The sequence below is a fragment of the Schistocerca americana genome, chromosome 3, assembly GCF_021461395.2.
Source record: "Schistocerca americana isolate TAMUIC-IGC-003095 chromosome 3, iqSchAmer2.1, whole genome shotgun sequence".
Classification (NCBI taxonomy): Eukaryota; Metazoa; Arthropoda; class Insecta; order Orthoptera; family Acrididae; genus Schistocerca; species Schistocerca americana.
The window spans coordinates 985,007,663-985,029,867 of NC_060121.1; the positions used below are offsets into that span (position 1 = coordinate 985,007,663).

At 44.6% G+C, this 22,205-nt stretch overlaps 1 pseudogene; it reads right to left on the reverse strand.

The window, feature by feature from the left end:
* Nucleotides 1-798: 798 nt before the first annotated feature.
* Nucleotides 799-916, reverse strand: LOC124607695 (annotated as a pseudogene).
* Nucleotides 917-22,205: the final 21,289 nt, after the last annotated feature.

Below are 22,205 nucleotides of genomic sequence, written 5' to 3' on the forward strand. Positions count from 1 at the left end.
CAGAATTACTACAGGGTGACTCCAGGAACACACTTCTGAGTTCAAACACTTCCGCTGGAAACCATACTCCCCAGACATCAACATTATTGAGTGTATCTGGGACGCCTTGCGACGTGCTGTTCAGAAGAGACTTCCACCCCCTGGTAGTCTTACGGATTTACGGACAGCCCTGCAAGATTCGTCGTGTCACTTTCCTCCAGCACTACGTCAGACGTTAGTCGAGTCCATCTCACGTCGTGTTGCGGCACTTCTGCGTGCTCGCGGGGGCCCTACACGATATTGGGCAGGTGTACCAGTTTCTTTGGCTCTTCAGTGTAAGCTTCCGGTGCCGTGTTAAACGCATCGTCATTTTTTTCCATGTTCAGGCCTTGTAAGCTGATACTATTGAAAACTGCGATATTGTACGTCTCTTTATGCCTAGTCGCTTCTCGATGAGAAACCCAAGATTTTTGTGGTTAACGGTGGGTTCAAATTCAAATCATGAACAGCGACTCTTCATGTCATTTAATGGATGTGACAAGACTTCTGTAGCGCCACATACGATAGTGAAGTTTAATTTGCAGGCGTTAGGGACTGTCTCATCTCTAATGAAAAAAGCACTCCGTCTTCAGGCCACAAGTGGCCCATCGGGACCGTCCGACCGCCGTGTCATCCTCAGCTGAGGATATGGATAGGAGGGGCGTGTGGTCAGCACACCGCTCTCCCAGTCGTTATGAAGGTTTTCTTTGGCCGGAGCCGCCACTATTCGGTCGAGTAGCTCCTCAGATGACATCACGAGTCTGAGTGCACCCCGAAAAATGGCAATAGCGCATGACAGCCCGGATGGTCACCCATCCAAGTGCCGGCCACGCTCGACAGCGCTTAACTTCGGTGATCTGACGGGAACCGGTGTATCCACCGCGGCAAGGCCGTTGCCCATCTCTAATAACGCGTTTTCTAATATTTGTTATGTCGCAATAATAGTTGATACCTGGACTGACTGCCACAAATAGCAGTGTTCTCTAGTGGTCTCCTGTAGCAACCATTGTGTATAGTCAAACGCCTGTACACCTCTGGGTTTTCACGTTTACAGGACCTGCAACACGTTATGTTATTTGAATTCAACAATGGCCCACTTTTTTGCTGTCAAGTGTACATTCTCCATCGCTTTCTGTCTGTTCTCTCAAATAGTTTTCAGGACCTTGTAAATGACTGTGGCATCCAAAAATCGCACAAGAGCACTGAACAGTACAAAGTTCATAGCTAAGTAACCAAACGTATAGACTCGTATAATTCATACCTCCTGCCCCACCCAGTGCCCTGATCAGAATCCTCTGCGGAACTCTCAACCACTAAAAACATCTGCTCATGGGTCACCAAGAGACTGGAACGCCACCACATAGTAGCTTCTGCGATCGGTGTACTTTGGCACTGGAACTGGAGCAGCATGTGATGATGTACCGGTACATAGGGTGGTCATAAACAGTCAGAAAAGTCTGTGAGCGTGCTGCAGAGTAGGTTGCGACGGTAAATAATTTTTAAGAAAAAAATTTTGTATGTTGGTCTGTTTGCGAGTTAATTAGCCAATTAGGCCAATGCTTGAGTATATTAAAGGATCTATCAGACAAAATTAGTGTCAACTGTTCTCACAGTGTAGATGATAGCACACGAGACTGCTCAGCCATTGCCTGGGGTTCGGTCCTCACGACCGTTCCATGTCCCATTTTTGTATCGCTCTCTTGTTTGGCTTTAGGAAATTCTGCCAGATTCGTTGACTTCACCGGTAATTACTTCCGAATCGACAGAACGTATCAAATTTTTTTTCTTAACAATTCTCTCTTAGCGCGCCCTACCCCCAACACGTTTACAAGCTTTTGAGAGTGTTTCTGACCATCCTGTGTATCATTCAGGGTGGTTTATATGATTTAGACAGTATGAAGAGTCGATTGTCATCATATGATCTTTTGGAAAACGGAAAAGAACGTTATCCTTGACTTGGACCTTATGTAGCGGGAATAGTGAGGGGAAAATGGACTGGCAGAAGCGAAAAAGGATGTAATGAAGAAGAGCGGACATCTAAGTCTTTCCGTGCAAGCTTTTTTTTCTCATATTTAGTTACAATGATTATTGCCCTCTATGTATGTTGATCTAAACAAGATATTTTTATATTCTATGGAGAAAGTTGAAGAATGAAATTTCGTGAAAAGATCTCGCCGCAACGGAAAACGCCTTTGTTTTAATGATTGCCACTCCAAGTCGCATATCATATCCGTGAAAATCTCTCCGCTTCTTCACAATAATATAAGTCGTACTGACCTTCTTGAACTTCGTCGATATCCTCCATTAATGAGGAAACGATTTACGCTGAAAATAATTTCAGTTGGGCTCACCAGGTACAAATCCGGCGCTGTGCACTGTTGTATGACGATAAGACATCCACGCTGTCATTTGACAAACCGTAACGTGAGTGAACAATATGCCTACAGGCACATATACCATACATCGCAGGAATAACTCCGGAAGAGGTTCGTTGAGTCAGCGTGAGGATGTGCAGTAATGCTCCACGAAATGTAGAGAGCTCGTTTTGCAAGAACTTTCAGAAAACTCGCCGCCTCATCAGAAATGCATCTGGTACGCAGAAAGCAATGACAGAATTACAGATATTCGGTCTTAAGTCGAGAGGTACCTACAATCTCCCTTGTCGTGTACCATCCATCCATGATTGGTAGGAAAGGTGAAAAAAAAAAAAGAAGTGCTTCGTTCATTACGTACGATGCATCGCACACCGTACTGTGGCGTCTTCTTCACGAGCTCTTTTTTCAGTCCGCTCATCTCGTTCCTCTTTGATAGGATTTTTCTTCTATTCAGAATACCCAATTCTTCTATTTAGAGTATGGAGAAACTAATTTTGCTGAAAAATCTAGACACTCGTAAATTAAAATGTAGCTACTGGCGGAAGTCCAGTGTTGGTTGTAATTATCGTACACCACTAGAACTTGGTAGATATTCTAATGCGTTGAGACGGAAGCGATTTATGCTGAAAAAAAAAGTTGGTTCCTATTGTGGCCCCTAGGTGCAAATTCGACACTGTGCACTGTACGGCAGTAAGACATCCACGCTGGCGTTTGACAACCCATAGCGTGAATGAACACTATGGCTATCGACGGTGCACTGTTAGTGAAACTGTTTTATGTGACCGGCAGCAGTTACAGTGTTACGATGAGACAGTAATGCCGAATGAAAGGTATGAGGAGACGGCCGATGTCATTAAATGGTTTAAAAATGACGATAATGAAATTCGGAAAAATGGGTGAGCTTAGTGTAGCGCCTGGAAGAGAAAGGACTCCTACGCCGGTGGAAGAAATTGACGAGGTTGTTGTTGCTGTTAACTGACCATGCTTTTCGGTTGCTGGCATGGATCGAAGTCGATGAGATGTGGCCGGCCAATATTTTGTGGAGTGAGGGGTTACGTTTTACACCACGCGGTGCAGGGAGTGGTGCTGTTAAGCCCTTTGTTGTGCGCCACGTACCACTGCACTCTCCGTATGTGACCCTGTGGTGTGGATTCACCGGCTCCTTTACCTTCGGTCCGCTCTTCATCGGAGGGAAGACACCAGAGGGCGTGTCAGGTGTGTCGTGACGTCTGCAGGTTATCAAGACCTCCCAACACAGGAAGTGATTTCTGGTTTGGACGAACGCAGCTGTGTGTAAACCACTATTTTCATGCAATACGGGCTATAACCTCATGTCGCTCGGCGAGTGAAATATCTGTTTAATGCAACCTTCCACGAACGTGTTTTCTCCAGATGTTCTCCAGATGCAAAATCACTGATCTGAATCCACGTGACTTTTGGCTCTGGCGATATCCAAAAGAGCGTTTTTGCCAGGGACACGTTCGTTCTCTATCTGATCTGACGGCCAGAAGACAAGAACACACTGCTCAAATTCCACCGGAACTTCTGAGAGCAACTATTGATAACTGATCTCGTAGACGTTTCCGGCGCTCATATTAAACCAATTCTGTAAGCAGCAGTTAATAATAAAATCAGTATTATGCCTTTGTCGCTTGTTTGACCTTTTCTGTCCACGTCCCGTTTCTAATCCATTACATATGCGAACGTTTGTATGCATCTTTCTTGCGTTCACAGCACTAGATTTGAACCTAGTGACCAAAACTGGAACTAATCTGTTTTTCGGCGTAAATCGGTTTCACATTAATCTATTAAAATACCTACTAAGTTACGCAGCCATGCGGTAATTACAACCCACCATGGACTCTGTGAATAGCTGCACTTTAATTATAACCAACCAGTATTTAGGCTGTCGTCATCCATGCGTAATTAAAGTCCAAAAACTAAAGTAAAGTTAGTGTCACTACCCTTTCTGTATTCTGGAAATGTTTTTTGCCAGATCTAAGCTTCATCTCTTCACCTTTCACCTTCGGACCCAACGTTTTTCGGAAAACATCTGTCTGTCTCTCTCTCTCTCTAAACTAAAATCAAAATCTCTTCGGTGATGGTGAGAGAGACTGTGCGATGCCGACCGGCCGCCGTGTTACCTTGTGCCATATTCGGATGCTGTATGGAGGGGCATGAAGTGAGTACATCGCTCTTCGCGTCGTTGTCGACTTCTTCTCTTTCGACTGTAAGCTGTGTAGACCGGTTGCTCTCACCAAAGGAAAATCCGTTTCAGCGCCAGGATCTGAGCCAGGTTCCTTCTCACTCACTCACTAACCCCCCACCCCTCTCTCTCTCTCTCTCTCTCTCTCCGTCTCATTTTCCCACTGTCAGTTAGGCAAACTTCTTCACCTGGAGTTCTACCAATTACCTCATCACGTTTTCAGGACACAGTTCACCGGAGCTGCTAAAGTCAGTGACATTGTCTCTTGTCGATCTTGAACTTGAATGACCTAAATAACAATAAAATCTCTCCTGTGGTCCTAAATATTGTTTCGAGAGCGCACCTGTCTTCTTCACAGGATTTTTTGGTTTCTAATCCGTTTACAACTCTTCTAGATGTCCCAACAGTGAATCTAGGTCGCAGGTTCGAATCCTGCCTCGGGCATGGGTGTGTGTGATGTCCTTAGGTTTAAGTAGTTCTAAGTTCTAGGGGCTGATGACCTCAGAGCCATTTGAACCATTTTGAATCTAGGTATAGAATTGAAATCGTTCTTAAAATTGAGGGAAGCTGTTACATTCTTGCTGCAACTCAACATCTTGTATTTCACAACCCTTTTTAGGTTGCAGATCCATAGAGTACGATCTACCATTTTGGAAATGTGCTTGCCGCTCGGACGAAAATTAGTCCGGTTTTCCTTCTACCCTGGTTTTAACTATTTCTGATAGTACCTTTCTCGGGTCCCAAAGTAGGCATATACCTCTATAATTACTAACGTACTTTCTGTTTCTTTTCTTGCGCAACAGTCGTAGTATCAGAGCGGTTAGTGCGTGTTCCTTTCACTTCCAAAGTACGTAAGATAGTGATGAGGTAACTTTGGCATCAGCAGACGATTCATAACAATGGTTACGCACATGCGCTTAAGCCACGGCAAATTTCCAACCAAACCGTTACGTACAGAACTGAAAGAGTCTCCATGATGTGATTTATGCAATGAAGAAGGTGACGTGAACCACAAATTTCCCTGTGAGAGATACAAGCCACAACAAAAATGTTTTATCCTAGGATTGCTTAAAGCAGAGGTCCCCCTTCTAACATTGGCTGAGATGTTGCTGCCAAACCAAAAGTGTCAACTAATGTTAATTATGGTTGTCAGGCACTTAAATATGACGTTGATCTATCTACATATACTGAGCACATAATATATGGACATTTTATATGATTATAGGACAGGGGTTTCGCCTTTTTGTAAACGCACTGTTTTTTCTTTTTACCCGAACATGCTTCAGCATCTCTGTACTATCATCATTGGTTTTTTGTTTATTGAGAACTGTAAAAAGTGAACATATTTTAGATTGTAACTGATCTAGCAAAATTGGCCTAAAGAAAGTTTTTGTTCGCTTTTCTTCTTAGCGTGATTTTGTATAGGACTAAGTCTATGGTGTCCTGCACTGATAGCTTGTCGTCTGCAAGCTAAACGACGCAAATGTGAATTTCATTGGCGAGTTAACACATCCCTTGATGTTTTTTTTAAAAAAACTTGATTTTGACGTGTAAAAATGTTTTGCGTATATATTTGTTACTGCTCATGTTTTGTTGCGACTGATCCTTTTTCTTTTGCGTTCCGAGGACTCTGCACACAGATTCTAATGTACTTTGTGTAATTTATTTCTTTATAAACGCCTTTTTACTTCGCAAAACACGGTGAGCATTATGTTGTTGTGTGTCGTAGTAGTCCCGTCGGCGTTCATTTGTTACCCAGAGAGTTTGGCGCTGAATTTGAATTTTGTTTACTTTCTCTCATTCTCTCTCTCGCTCTCCTCTGTGTGTGTGCGTGTGTGTGTGTGTGTGTGTGTGTGTGTGTGTGTGTGTGTGTGTGAGTGTGAGGTCCTTTAGCTGTTTGTGTTGTCTTTTATGTGAAGTTCCAGCAATGTGTTAAATAATGTGCTTTTTCTGAGTGTAGTGATTTCATTTAAAACTTGTTTGCCTTCTGCTATCGCCTTCTGTATTAGAAGTTCTCTTATATGGTCAGTTTGTGCTATAGGCCGTGGCTGCATTTCAGTATTTTTAAATCTGTCGCTATTGTAGTTGGGTGGTGATTCTGGGATATTGGGTGGTCAGCAAATGTGCCACGGGCGCTGTTACACTTTCGAGGGCTCTTAGGTGTTCTGAGTTTCCTGTTGTAAGGTTCCTGCATGTTTGTCCTATGTATACTGATTGACAAGTCCATGTGAGTTCATATATTCTTGACCTGTTGAATTTATCTGTGTTGTGTTGTCTGTACTGCGTCCTATTTCAAGCCCCTGTTTCTTCAGTATTTTGACTATTCTGTGCACAGTTTTGTTATTGTAGGCGATTATGTGCCACTTTGTTTTGTGTGTATTGTTGTACTGTAGTGTCTGGCATGTGGTCATATTTTGTAAGTTGTGTTGATCTATGTTGTGTAAGGTTTGGTGCGTGTGTTGTGCTTTCGTTCCTTTTCTGTTTACAAATATGTTGGTTTAGTTTCTCTATCAATTTATTTCATGTAATAATTCTTTTTAATATGAGATAATTACTTCACGAATAGTTTCTAGCTGGTTTGAAAAATACGAATTAACGAAATGCATAGGGAAATAACCAGTGAGAATGATAATGTCTAAAAGTGATGGCCGGCCACTGTGGCCGAGCGGTTCGAGACGCTTCAGTCCGGAACCGCACTGCTGCTACGGTCGCAGGTTCTAATCCTCCCTCGGGCATGGCTGTGTGTGATCTCCTAACGTTAGTTAAGTTTAAGTAGTTCTAAGTCTAGGGGACTGATAAACTCAGATGTTAAGTCCCATAGTGCTTAGAGCCATTGGAACCATTTTTTTAAAAGTGATGGATGGCTGCATGGCGATAGTCAGATGCCAGTAAATAAAGAAAAAAATTCGGAGTTTTCTTATTAGGTGATGCTCTCCCAAACGTCGGCTTTGATATGACTCATTACTGTTGCAAAATTCTTGATTTTAGAAGGCTTGCGCTTCAGTATTCCAGAAGGTGCAGCACGAAGTTGGTCGTCCCTAATTAGCTACAACAACGAATGATGTCTCCAACCCTCTTAAGGGAAGCTTCGACGGGCCTCCTTCTACGAAAGAGCCTTTTTGCGCCCGGCCTTTCCTTTTCCGCATCATCCAGTTCAAATCAGACAATTCTAAAGGGAAGCTCACCTCCATTTGTCACGGGATGTGGTTTCTCCCCTTATCTCGCCGGTTACGATTCGCTGGGTGCGCTTCCTGTCTGTCCGGATGATACGGCGAAGCGTTAAGGAGGGACGTGCCGCGAATCCACACAATAACGACCCCCAGCTTCTTCTGCGCTCCGACCGGAAAGGCGAGTGCTCCAGCTCCAGCTCCAGGGGCGGCACGTCGCCGGACACTTACACGCGTCACTGGAGCGCGAACCGCAAGGCCTGCAATTAAACTGCGCTGTCCATATATGTGCGTGTGCACATTCCTGACCGCCACAGCTCTTCGCACGGTGGTGAAGGCAAACGGGAGAAATTCAGACTACATGGAACACAAGAAAGAACTACAAGATTGCAGAGAGCGTAAAAACTCGAGTGAGATCGCCGAACAGACGCACGGAATTATAGTGGCATATGGGAATAAGTGGCGAGAAGGCGACGGTCTTTTCGGGGAACATCACTGAGGAAATTTAGAGAATCGGCATTTTAAGGTGAATTCAGAACGATCCTGCTGTCACCAACACACATTTCGCGAAAGGACGACGAAGATTAGTGGAATTAGGGCTCATATGGAGGTGGATGAAGATGAAATGGGAGATACGATACTGCGTGAAGAGTCTGACAGAGCACTGGAAGACCTAAGACGAAACAAGGGCCGGCCAGGGTGGCCGAGCGGTTCTAGGTGCTTCAGTCTGGAACCACGCGACGGCTACGGTCGCAGGTTAGTTCTAAGTTCTAGGCGACTGATGACCTCAGAAGTTAAGTCGCTTTGTGCTCAGAGCCTTTTGAACCGAAACAAGGCACAAGGAGTAGACAACATTCCATTAGAACTACTGACAGCCTTAGAAGAGCCAGTTCTGACAAAACTCTACCATCTGCTGAGCAAGATGTATGAGACAGGCGAAATTCCCTCAGACTTCAAGAAGAATATAACAATTCCAATCCCAAAGAAAGCAGGTGTTGACAAATGTGAAAATTACCGAACTATCAGTTTAATAAGTCACAGATGCAAAATACTAATTCGAATTCTTTACAGACTAATGGAAAAACTGGTAGAAGCCGAACACGGGGAAGATCAGTTTGGATTCCGTTGAAATGTTGGAACACGTGAAGCAATACTGATCCTACAACTTATCTTAGAAGAAAGATTAAGGAAAGGCAAACCTACGTTTCTAGCATTTGTAGACTTAGAGAAAGCTTTTGACAATGTTGACTGGAACAGTCTCTTTCAAATTCTAAAGGTGGCAGGGGTAAAATTCAGGGAGCGGAAAGCTATTTACAATTTGTACAGAAACCAGATGGCTGTTATAAGAGTCGAGGGGCATGAAAGGGAAGCAGCTGTTGGGAAGGGAGTGAGACAGGGTTGTAACCTCTCCCCGATGCTATTCAATCTGTATATTGAGCAAGCTGTAAAGGAAACAAAAGAAAAGTTCGGAGTAGGTATTATAATCCATGGAGAAGAAATGAAAACTTTGAGGTTCGCCGATGATATTGTAATTCTGTCAGAGACAGCAAAGGACTTGGAAGAGCAGTTGAACGGAATGGACAGTGCCTTGAAAGGAGGGTATAAGGTGAACATCAACAAAAGCAAAACAAGGATAATGGAATGCAGTCGAGTCAAGTCGGGTGATGCTGAGGAAATGAGACACTTAAAGTAGTAAAGGAGTATGCTATTTTGGGAGCAAAATAACTGATGATGGTCGAAGTAGAGAGGATATAAAATGTAGACTGGCAATGGCAAAGAAAGCGTTTCTGAAGAAGAGATATTTGTTAACTTCGAGTGTAGATTTAAGTGTCAGGAAGTCGTTTCTGAAAGTATTTGTATGGAGTGTACCCATGTATGGAAGTGAAACATGGACGATAACTACCTTAGAGAAGAAGAGAATAGAAGCTTTCGAAACGTGGTGCTACAGAAGAATGCTGAAGATTAGATGGGTAGATCACATAACTAACGAGGAGGTATTGAATAGAATTGGGGAGAAGAGGATTTTGATGCACAACTTGACCAGAAGAAGGGATCGGTTGGTAGGACATGTTCTGAGGCATCAACGGATCACCAATTTAGTATTGGAGGGCAGCGTGGAGGGTAAAAATCGTAGAGGGAGACCGAGAGATGAATACACTAAGTAGATTCAGAAGGATGTAGGCTGCAGTAGGTACTGGGAGATGAAGAAGCCTGCACAGGATAGAGTAGCATGGAGAGCTGCATCAAACCAGTCTCTGGACTGAAGACCTCAACATCAACAACAACATGGAGGTATATACACTACTGGCCATTAAAATTGCTACACCACGATGATGACGTGTTACAGACGCGAAATTTAATCGACAGGTAGAAGATGCTGTGATATGCAAATGATTAGGTTTTCAGAGCATTCACACAAGGTTGGCGCCGGTGGCGACACCTACAACGTGCTGACATGAGGAAAGTTTCCAAGCGATTTCTCATACACAAACAGAAGTTGACCGGCGGTGCCTGGTGAAACGTTGTTGTGATGCCTCGTGTAAGGAGGAGAAATGCGTACCATCACGTTTTCGACTTCGATAAAGATCGGATTGTTGCCTATCGCGATTGTGGATTATCGTATCGCGACATTACTGCCAGCTGTGGTCGAGAACGAATGCCTGTTAGCCAAATATGGAATCGGTGGGTTCAGGAGGGTAATACGGAACGCCGTGCTGGATCCCAACGGCCTCGTATCACTAGCAGCCGAGATGACAGCCATCTTATCCGCATGGCTGTAACGGATCGTGCAGCCACGTCTCGATCCCTGAGTCAACAGATGGGGACGTTTGCCAGACAACAACCATCTGCACGAACAGTTCGACGACGTTTGCAGCAGCATAGACTATCAGCTCGGAGACCACGGCTGCGGTTATCGTTGACGCTGCATCACAGACAGGAGCGCCTGCGATGGCGTACTCAGCGACGAACGGGTTCGATTTCCGGCGGGGTCAGGGATTTTCTCTGCCTCGTGATGACTGGGTGTTGTGTGATGTCCTTAGGTTAGTTAGGTTTAAGTAGTTCTAGGTTCTACCGGACTTATGACCATAGATGTTAAGTCCCATAGTGCTGAGAGCCATTTTTTTCAGCGACGAACCTGGGTGCACGAATGGCACAACGTCATTTTTTCGGATGAATCCAGGTTCTGTTTACAGTATCATGATGGTCGCATCTGTGTTTGCCGAAATCGCGGTGAATGGACATTGGAAGCGTGTATTCGTCATCGCCATACTGGCGTATCACCCGGCGTGATGGTATGGGGTGCCATTGGTTACACGTCTCGGTCACCTCTTGTTCTCATTGATGGCAGTTTGAACAGTGGACGTTACATTTCAGACGTGTTACGACCCGTGGCTGTACCCTTCATTCTGTCCCTGCGAAACCCTACATTTCAGCAGGATAATGCACGACCGCATGTTGCAGGTCCTGTACGGGCCTTTCTGGATACAGAAAATGTTCGAGGGCTGCCCTGGGCATCACATTCTCCAGATCTCTCACCAACTGAAAACGTCTGGTCAATGGTGGCCGAGCAACTGGCTCGTCACAATACGCCTGTCACTACTCTTGATGAACTGTGGTATCGTGTTGAAGCTGCACGGGCAGCTGTACCTGTACACGCCATCCAAGCTCTGTTTGACTCAATGCCCAGGCGTATCAAGGCTGTTATTATGGCCAGAGGTGGTTGTTCTGGCTGCTGATTTCTCAGGATCTATGCACCCAAATTGCGTGAAAATGTAATCAGATGTCAGTTCTAGTATAATATATTTGTCCAATGAATACCAGTTTATCATGTGCATTTCTTCTTGGTGCAGCAATTTTAATGACCAGTAGTGTAGATAGTCGTTTTTCTCTCGCTATATATGCAAGTGGAACAGGAAAGGGAATAACTAGCAGTGGTACAGAGCACCCTTCATCATTCACCGTACGGTGGCATGCGGAGTGTGTACGTCGTAATAAATGAAAAAAAAATGTTAACAAGCGATCTAGACGGGGCTAACAGTCTTTGTATTGTAGCAGGCACTGGTTAGTTTACCTTGCAGAAGCGCCAAATGTGACAGCGGGTAGTAACTGTTGGCCCCCTACACCATGAAGCCTGCGATGGCGCCTGTGTGTCTTGGCCAAATGCACTCTGGAATAGGCAGTTCACCAGATCTACACCATACAAGGTGTACGTCCATCACTCTCATACAGACAGAACCTACTCTCATCACTGAAGAAAACAGAGCGCCATTCCATTCTCCACTCAACTCTTTCACGACACCAGAGTAGCCATGATCGGCAGTTCGGTGGTGCAAGTGGTAGCCTGACCAGAGGCACACCTGACCGCAATCCTGCTGCAAGCAGGCTGTTCCCAAGGGTAAGGCAGGACGCAGCAGGTGCAGCATCTACCTCGTTTCCTTACCAGGATGATGTCCGTTCGGCCACTGCTGCTGGCACAATGCATTGGTGTTGTCGTGCGTCTGCACTATGCGGACATCCATATCCTAGTTTACAGGCGTAGGGATGTTTCACAGACCAGAGTAAAAAAGCAACGACACACCACCAATACATTATGCTCAACACGTGTAGCAATCCTTCGATATGTCTATCCAGCTTCCCGCAGATCGGCAGTTCAAACGGCTGAAACTGTTCAACAGGATCACATACTCGTCGGCGGGGCATGGTTGTACCCTAGAATCTATGTTGCCAAAATTACTCACCTCTAAACGTAGTATAGTTACTGAATGCCCGGCGAGTCTCCTTCATCAACACAGCGTCACCATGGAATTCCCAGCCACGCGGCTGGACCGGCCATTGTGCAGCATAAAACAGTTGCAAAGCTAGCGTTCGGCCCCACGTGGTTGGTGCCAGGCCGCGAACCGTTACCTCACAACGCAGAGCCAGAGCAGAGGATGCACCGACAGGCCCAAACGGCTTCCTGAGCTGCATCTGATCAGTTATGACATTGACGAATGAACCACTACAAACAGAAGCCATCAGTATGCACATATTTATACCCTGGTGCCACTGAACACAGTTTTTGATGTATTTGTATTTTTCTCCAGCATCATAAAACCAATCGTAAGTCAGGCTGACACACACACACACACACACACACACACACACGCACACGCACACGCACATGCGCGCGCACACACACACACACACACACACACACATATATATATATATATATATATATATATAAACACACACACACACACACACACACATATATATATACACGTGCGCGCGTACACACACACACACACATACACACACACACACTCACATATATATACATACATACGTACATGCGCGCGCGCGCACACACACACACACACACACACACACACACACACACACACACACACACACACACGCACAAACACACACACATATGTATACCTATATATACACACACACGAATCACTTTACATAACTGACCAATACTTGAATATTGCTCGTCAGTGTGGAGAATCCATACTAGACGGGATTGGTAAAGGAAACAGAGAAAGAAACTTCCTGGCAGATTAAAACTGTGTGCTGGACCGAGACTCGAACTCGGGACCTTTGCCTTTCGCCGCGAGAGGCAAAGTTCCCGAGTTCAACTCTCGGTCCTGCACGCAGTTTTCATCTGCCAGGAAGCTTCATATCAGCGCACACTCCACTACAGAGTGAAAATTTCACTCTGGAAATAGAGAACGTCCAAAAAAGTATAGCAAGTTTTGTTACAGGTTCATGTAGTAACCATGAAAACATGACTGAGATGCTCAGACAAAGCCATAGCAGTAAGTGCAAGAAAGGCGTTCAGGGTGACGATGTGGATTGCTGTTAGAATTCCAAGACCGTACATCTCTGGATGAAGCAACCAATATACTTCTCTCACCTATGTATTTCAGGAGGAAAGACCATGAAGATAGAGAGGTCGAGTCACACGGAGGGTTACCGACGAAATTTCTTCCTACGAACCATTCGCAACTGGAACGGGACAAGGAGGAACTGAGGGTAGTGCATAAAGTACTCTCCGGCAAGCGCCTTAAGGTGGCTTGTGGAATACAAATGTAGATGTGGAAAACAAGTCACAAAAGGCAACATTATGATTTTGTAACACTGTTAAGGCAAAATCTCTTTACGCTTCTCAAACCATGATAACTGTTAGCAGATCCCAAACAAAAATCATTGAAGAACAAGAAAAAAGTCTTCCAGGAAAATCTTAGGACTAAAATGCGAAAACTGAATTGGGATAAAAAAAGAAATCGTAAGACATCTATCAAATTATAAAAAGTCCATAGATACTGTCAATAGATGGCAATTACAGTTTTAGGTTGCTTATAGAGAATGTATAGCAAAGTCCTACAAAGGAAATTCTAAACTTAGACTTTTCGATGAACAGCCCGATTGGCTAACAGAAGTTAATGAAGACCTAAATGAAATTGGTATTAATGAAGAAATTTTTCAAGTTGAACGGAATTTACAACTGGAATTTACAATCACAAAATTCGGGATGGACAGAACAGCATAACGAGAAACACTCTGAATAAATGAAGACATACGTGGGTTGTCCAGAAAGTAAGTTCCGATCGGTTGCGAAATGGAGACCAGAGGGAAAACCCGATGAAGCTTTACACAGACGTTTTCGGCAGTGTCTCTAGTATGCCCGTCGATCGCATCAAGACACTCACCTCAGTTGTGAGCGCACTGTGAGCGAGTAAAGGTGCCTAGAACATCGATGTCTCACGCCAAGTAGGAGGGCCCAGTGAGAGGCTTCGCCTTAATGAATGCAGCCCACCTGACACAACTGCCACGCACTTCCTTCCTCATCGCAATTCTCAGCCGCACTCTGCAGGGGCAGTAAAGACGCTCCTGCAGCCTTTTCGATGGGCAGTGTTCGATCACCCACAACACAGCCCTAACTGGCTCGTCCTGAGTATCATCTCTGTTCACATGAAACGCTGGATACGAAGACAACACTTGGGCGCAGGCTACGCGCTATAGACCAGCGTAGAGAATTATCGGAAAGCATAGGCGATTGCCTTCTATGACGATGGTGTTGGAAATTTGGTATAACGCTCCGACAAATGTCTAAGTCGGAGCGGCAACTATGTAGGGAAGTATCTGGAAAGTGTAGCTAACTCGTGCAAATAAAACGTTTCTTATTTTCACTGTGGTTCACATTTAGCGACCGATCGGAACTTACTTTCTGGACAACCCTCGTATTAGAACTAAAACAAGAAAGTAAGCGCTAAGTGTTTTTGAACGCTCTCCTTAGTAGGATCACCATTTTTTTTTTTTGGTCATCAGTCTACTGACTGGTTTGATGCGGCCCACCACGAATTCCTTTCCTGTGCTAACCTCTTCATCTCAGAGTAGCACTTGCAACCTACGTCCTCAATTATTTGCTTGACGTATTCCAATCTCTGTCTTCCTCTACAGTTTTTGCCCTCTACAACTCCCTCTAGTACTATGGAATTCATTCCCTCATGTTTTAGCAGGTGTTCTATCATCCTGTCCCTTCTCCTTATGAGTGTTATCCACATATTCCTTTCCTCTCCGATTCTGCGTAGAACCTCCTCATTCCTTACCTTATCAGTCCATCTAATTTTCAACATTCATCTATAGCGCCACATCTCAAATGCTTCGATTCTCTTCTGTTCCGGTTTTCCCACAGTCCATGTTTCACTACCATACAATGCTGTACTCCAGACGTACATCCCCAGATATTTCTTCCTCAAATTAAGGCCGGTATTTGATATTAGTAGACTTCTCTTGGCCAGAAATGCCTTTTTTGGCATAGCGAGTCTGCTTTTGATGTCCTCCTTGCTCCGTCCGTCATTGGTAATTTTACTGCCTAGGTAGCAGAATTCCTTAACTTCATTGACTTCGTGACCATCAATCCTGATGTTAAGTTTCTCGCTGTTCTCATTTCTACTACTTCTCATTACCTTCGTCTTTCTCTGATTTACTCTCAAACCATACTGTGTACTCATTAGACTGTTGATTCCGTTCAGCAGATCATTTAATTCTTCTTCACTTTCACTCAGGATAGCAATGTCATCAGCGAATCGTATCACTGATATCCTTTCACCTTGTATTTCAATTCCTCTCCTGAACCTTTCTTTTATTTCCATCATTGCTTCCTCGATGTACAGATTGAAGAGTAGGGGCGAAAGGCTACAGCCTTGTCTTACACCCTTCTTAATACGAGCACTTCGTTCTTGATGGTCCACTCTTATTATTCCCTCTTGGTTGTTGTACATATTGTATCTGACTCGTCTCTTCCTATAGCTTACCCCTACTTTTTTCAGGATCTCGAACACCTTGCACCATTTTATATTGTCGAACGCTTTTTCCAGGTCGACAAATCCTATGAAAGTGTCTTGATTTTTCTTTAGCCTTGCTTCCATTATTAGCCGTAACGTCAGAATTGCCTCTCTCGTCCCTTTACTTCTCCTAAAGCCAAACCGATCGTCACCTAGCGCATTATCAATTTTCTTTTCCATTCTTCTGTATATTATTCTTATAAGCAGCTTCGATGCATGAGCTGTTAAGCTGATTGTGCGATAATTCTCGCACTTGTCAGCTCTTGCCGTCTTCGGAATTGTGTGGATAATGCTTTTCCGAAAGTCAGATGGTATATCGCCAGACTTATATATTCTACACACCAACGTGAATACTCGTTTTGTTGCCACTTCCCCCAATGATTTTAGAAATTCTGATGGAATGTTATCTATTCCTTCTGCCTTATTTGACCGTAAGTCCTCCAAAGCTCTTTTAAATTCCGATTCTAATACTGGATCCCCTATCTCTTCTAAATCGACTCCTGTTTCTTCTTCTATCACATCAGACAAATCTTCACACTCATAGAGGCTTTCAATGTATTCTTTCCACCTATCTGCTCTCTCCTCTGCATTTAACAGTGGAATTCCCGTTGCACTCTTAATGTTACCACAGTTGCTTTTAATGTCACCAAAGGTTGGTTTGACTTTCCTGTATGCTGAGTCTGTCCTTCCGACAATCATATCTTTTTCGATGTCTTCACATTTTTGCTGCAGCTATTTCGTCTTAGCTTCCCTGCACTTCCTATTTATTTCATTCCTCAGCGACTTGTATTACTGTATTCCTGATTTTCCCGGAACATGTTTGTACTTCCTCCTTTCATCAATCAACTGAAGTATTTCTTCTGTTACCCATGGTTTCTTCGCAGCTACCTTCTTTGTACCTATGTTTTCCTTCCCAACTTTTGTGATGGCCCTTTTTAGAGATGTCCATTCCTCTTCAACTGTACTGCCTACTGCGCTATTCATTATTGCTGTATATATAGCGTTAGAGAACTTCAAATGCATCTCGTCATTCCTCAGTACTTCCGTATCCCACTTCTTTGCGTATTGATTCTTCCTGAATAATGTCTTGAACTTCAGCCTACTCTTCATCACTACTATATTGTGATCTGAGTCTATATCTGCTCCTGGGTACGCCTTACAATCCAGTATCTGATTTCGGAATCTCTGTCTGACCATGATGTAATCTAATTGAAATCTTCCCGTATCTCCCGGCCTTTTCCGAGTATACCTCCTCCTCTTGTGATTCTTGAACAGGATATTCGCTATTACTAGCTGAAACTTGTTACAGAACTCAATTAGTCTTTCTCCTCTTTCATTCCTTGTCCCAAGCCCATATTCTCCTGTCACCTTTTCTTCTACTCCTTCCCTTACAACTGCATTCCAGTCGCCCATGATTATTAGATTTTCGTCCCCCTTTACATACTGCATTACCCTTTCAATATCCTCATACACTTTCTCTATCTGTTCATCTTCAGCTTGCGACGTCGGCATGTATACCTGAACTATCGTTGTCGGTGTTGGTCTGGTGTCGATTCTGATTAGAACAGCCCGGTTACTGAACTGTTCACAGTAATACACCCTCTGCCCTACCTTCCTATTCATAACGAATCCTACACCTGTTATACCATTTTCTGCTGCTGTTGATATTACCCGATACTCATCTGACCAGAAATCCTTGCCTTCCTTCCACTTCACTTCACTGACCCCTACTATATCTAGATTGAGCCTTTGCATTTCCATTTTCAGATTTTCTAGTTCCCCTACCACGTTCAAGCTTCTGACATTCCACGCCACGACTCGTAGAACGTTATCCTTTCGTTGATTATTCAATCTTTCTCTCATGGTAACCTCCCCCTTGGCAGTCCCCTCCCGAAGATCCGAATGGGGGACTATTCCGGAATCTTTTGCCAATGGATCATCATGACACTTCTTCAAATACAGGCCACATGTCCTGTGGATACACGTTACGTGTCTTTAATGCATCCTCATGTCGTTGATCATTGCTGATTCTTCCGCCTTTAGGGGTAATTTCCCACCCCTAGGACAAGAGAGTGCCCTGAACCTCTATCCGCTCCTCCGCCCTCTTTGACAAGGCCGTTGGCAGAATGCGGCTGACTTCTTATGCCGGAAGTCTTCGGCCGCCAATGCTGATTGTTTATCAAAATTTAGGCAGTGACGGGTATCGAACCCGGGACCGAAGACGTTTTTGATTACGAATCAAAGACGCTACCCGTAGACCACGGGTATCGGATGGCTTTAGTTTCATGATTAAAAGTGTAATAGCAGATTTGCATTGTTCCGCCACTGTATGTTGGTGGTGGTCAATCGGTGGGATGACTGAGCAGATCTCGAGGCGATCGATTTAGTAAAAAAGAGGGGGCATCATTTTTCAGTTGTCTCATAGGACAGCAAAACACCTAGCAATGGCCCTACCTCTGTGCGTGGAATCCATGTTGATATTTATAGAGGAGATTTTATATCTCTCAAAATACGCGAGCATAAAACACATTCTATAATTCTGCAAGAGATTGATCTCAGTGATACAGCCAGTGAGTGGGTGCCGGTAGTGTCGACGGAAGAATCTCCACCCATTCCAGAGCTAGACGCAAGTGTAGTCCACTACTGACAGAGGTCCCTCTGGTGGCTAGCAACACTACGGCAGACGAATACGAAGCATTGATGGACGTGGCGTGCAAGCAGAGTGTAGTTGCCATTAGCACGCGCCATCTAGAGGAGACTAAGGGGAACTGAGAAGGTGAAGGCGAGCGGTTCTGCCTGTCATGATACTGCTGTGTACCTATTGCATACAAACAACAGGTTCCAATGCCGTAGTACATACAAACATTTTACACCTCGCTCTATTTCCTCGTTGTTCATTTGTATAATTCTCTTTGATGTCTTTATTAACATTACTTTAATCTTATTTTAAGTTTCAAGCCTACCTAGAAACCTATTGTATTAAGGTCTCTAATTATTGAAGCTTATCTTAACTACAGGCAAAGAGTACAATGTCGTCAGTACAACAAAGATGGTTCAGATACACTGGTCAGCCAAAACGTTGTGATCACTGCCCACTGTGATACTGAATGCCACCTAATGACACTGCGGACACGTGAAGCGACAAGGAAAGCATACAGTTTGGTTTTGCTAAATGTGGACAGCCTGAGAGGATAAGCAGTTTCAGTTTCAGATACTGAAAGCACCGATACGAACACACCAGCCAACTGAGTAAGTCTCTGTCTGGATCACTGTTTTAGCTCTGTACTCAAGAGGACAGTAATACTGTCCACCACAGGTGCCATTGTCTGTATCACTTACAACACGTGCAGGCCTTATTGCCTATGAACTAGGCTCTGTGGCGAACCTATAGCATAGATATCATGCATGCCTTGTTGAGTGTGGAGCTAAAGCACTAGTACAGACCGAAATTTCCCATGTGTGGTTTAGGTCATTGAAAGCTACACTGTGAAGGATGTTTTATCTTCACCTTCAACTGCTTGAACCTCCCTTGGAACTCGTTTTCGGCCATACGCCAATGATACAACTTGCTTCTTAGCCTCTTATAGACCGTTTTGCAGTTCGTTCCCAGCTGGCAGTATCGCCGCGTTTAAACGGAGCAGACACGAATGGAGAAACCATCAAGTTTCAATAGGGGCAGCAAATGAGGAAAACACTCAGAGATAATCGACTTTGTCAAAGGGCGGTTTGTTATTCCACAACGCCTGCGAATCAGCATCTCGCAAACAACGAGGCTGGTTGCCTCTTCATGTGCTGTTATCATTAGCATCTACGGAAAGTGGCTGAAGGACGTAGAAACCACTAGCAGACGACAAATTTCCACGCCTCATCACGAAGCGTATTGGTCGGAGGCTTGACCACTGTGTAAATCAAGGCAAATCACGGCAGATGTGAAAATAGAGTACAGTGGCGGTGCAGGCAAAAAGCGTTTTGGAGCACATCATTTAGTGCACATGGTTGATTACAGGACTTCGGAGTAGGTGACGCTTATATGTTCCGATTCTGGCACAGTGACACCGACAATTATGACTGCAGTGGACACTGGACCATCGAGATTGGACCATGCACCTATGGAAACTTGTTGCCTTCTTGGCACATCTCTAGTTATAACAAGGTATGGTCGTGTCTAGATACGCTGTCATACAGACGATTGGCTACTCTGAACATATACCAGGGCACAGACTCACATCGATGGGGGCAGTACTATGGTACGAAGGACAATCACCTGGACCTGCATGGGTCTTATGATAGTGCCATTGGCATCTCCTCCTCTTTCATGACCTCCGTCATACAGGTGGTATTTCCAGCAGGACAACTGTTTGTCACAAAGACAGAATTGTGCTACAGGGCTTTCGAAGCACGATTGTGAACTCGCGTTGATGTGCTGGAAACCAAATCTGCATGCTGTGAAGCTGATGGAACATATCCGGAAAGCCAACAAGCGCACGCTTCGCGCACGCTAACCATGGAAATGTAATTGGTAAGAAGTGCATGAACTGTGCGTGCGCTTCTGATACCACACATACCCAGAAACTTGCCAAGAACATGTTGAAACCACGCCATCCCACGCAAAATAGCTGCTACATTCCTTTACAGAGGTCGACCACAAAGTGAACAAGATGTTTTGGCTCGTCAGTGACTATCGTATTAAAGAATATTCGTCCTTCCTATTTGCAAATAAAGAAAACAGCACGTAAACCAATATAAATTTGGAAGGTTCTAATTTTATGTAGCCTAATCATTAGGGTTGGATGTAACACACCTTCGCCGACAGCAGCCTTAGCTAGTACGGCAGTCGTTTTTTTACACTTATAAGAAGAGGAAAGGGGATTGACTTTCGGTGCAGGGGCCGCTTTCGGTTTCTCCGGCGTCCCGGGTGCAGCCGAGCGGGCCGTCAGGACAATGACAATGGTGCTTCTGGGAAAACCCCGGCAGGTCCCGGAAGAATAGCTTTCGCCCGGCGACAGTCTCTTTGTGGAGTGTCGGCTGCAGCGCCGGGATAGCGCCGATCCGCGCCACCTGTTAGCTTCCACACTGTGGTGTGGCTGGTGGAGGCGGCGGTTCTTCCGCGAGCGTAGCTTTCTCCGCTCTTCATTCACACGGACAGATTGTAAGACAGGGCCGCTTGGCTATCCACTGACGTCCCCTGCATGCCTGTCAACTCGCGACAGAGCAAAGCCGAGAAAAAAGAATAAACTGCAAGAGTCTCTGTAACGAATTAGGTATTATTACACTGTACTTGACGGTTTGCTTTTGTTGCGGTTTTAATTTTGTACAGCGATAGCTCGTAGTCTGCTGAAATGCCCGTCTGAAAGGAGAAATTGGCCTTGTGTTACGCCAGCGATAGTTTGAATTATTCTTCTCCTGCTGCTATATTCCGCAAGACGCTTGGCAGTGTGTGTCGGTGGGTAATTTGTGTACCACTATCACTTCTGATCTCTTGTGTTCCCAGGCCGGGGTGGCCAAGCGGTTCTAGGCGCTACAGTCTGGAACAGCGCGACCGCAACTTTATCAGGTTCGAATCCTGCCTCGGGCATGGATGTGTGTGATTTGATGTCCTTAGGTTAGTTAGGTTTGGGTAGTTCTAAGTTCTAGGGGACTGATGAACTCAGAAGTTAAGTCCCATAGTGCTCAGAGCCATTTGAACCATTTTTTTCCTTTTGTTCCACTCGCGAATGTGGCACAGGAGGAGGACTACGTGTAACACTCTGCATGAGCTCGATTGTCACTAACCTTATCTTCGAGGTGTGCACTTCACACTGATTTTCAAGACTTAAAGACGAAAGTAAATTTTGCATGATGTGTCAGGTAACATAGCTACATGAAACTAGGACGACTCATAGAAAGAACTGCTGCAGTACAGTGCAGAAGGTAACTGAAACACGATTGAGAAAATTTAGACAAACGCATTTGAAGCTGACTGCCATTGTGCGTGAGGATCCCGAAGATAAGATATGAAAAATGAGGGTTCGCACAGAGGCGTATAGACAGTCGTTATTCAGTCACTCTATTTGCAAGTGGAAGAGGAAAGGAAATGAATAGTTCAAAATGGCTCTGA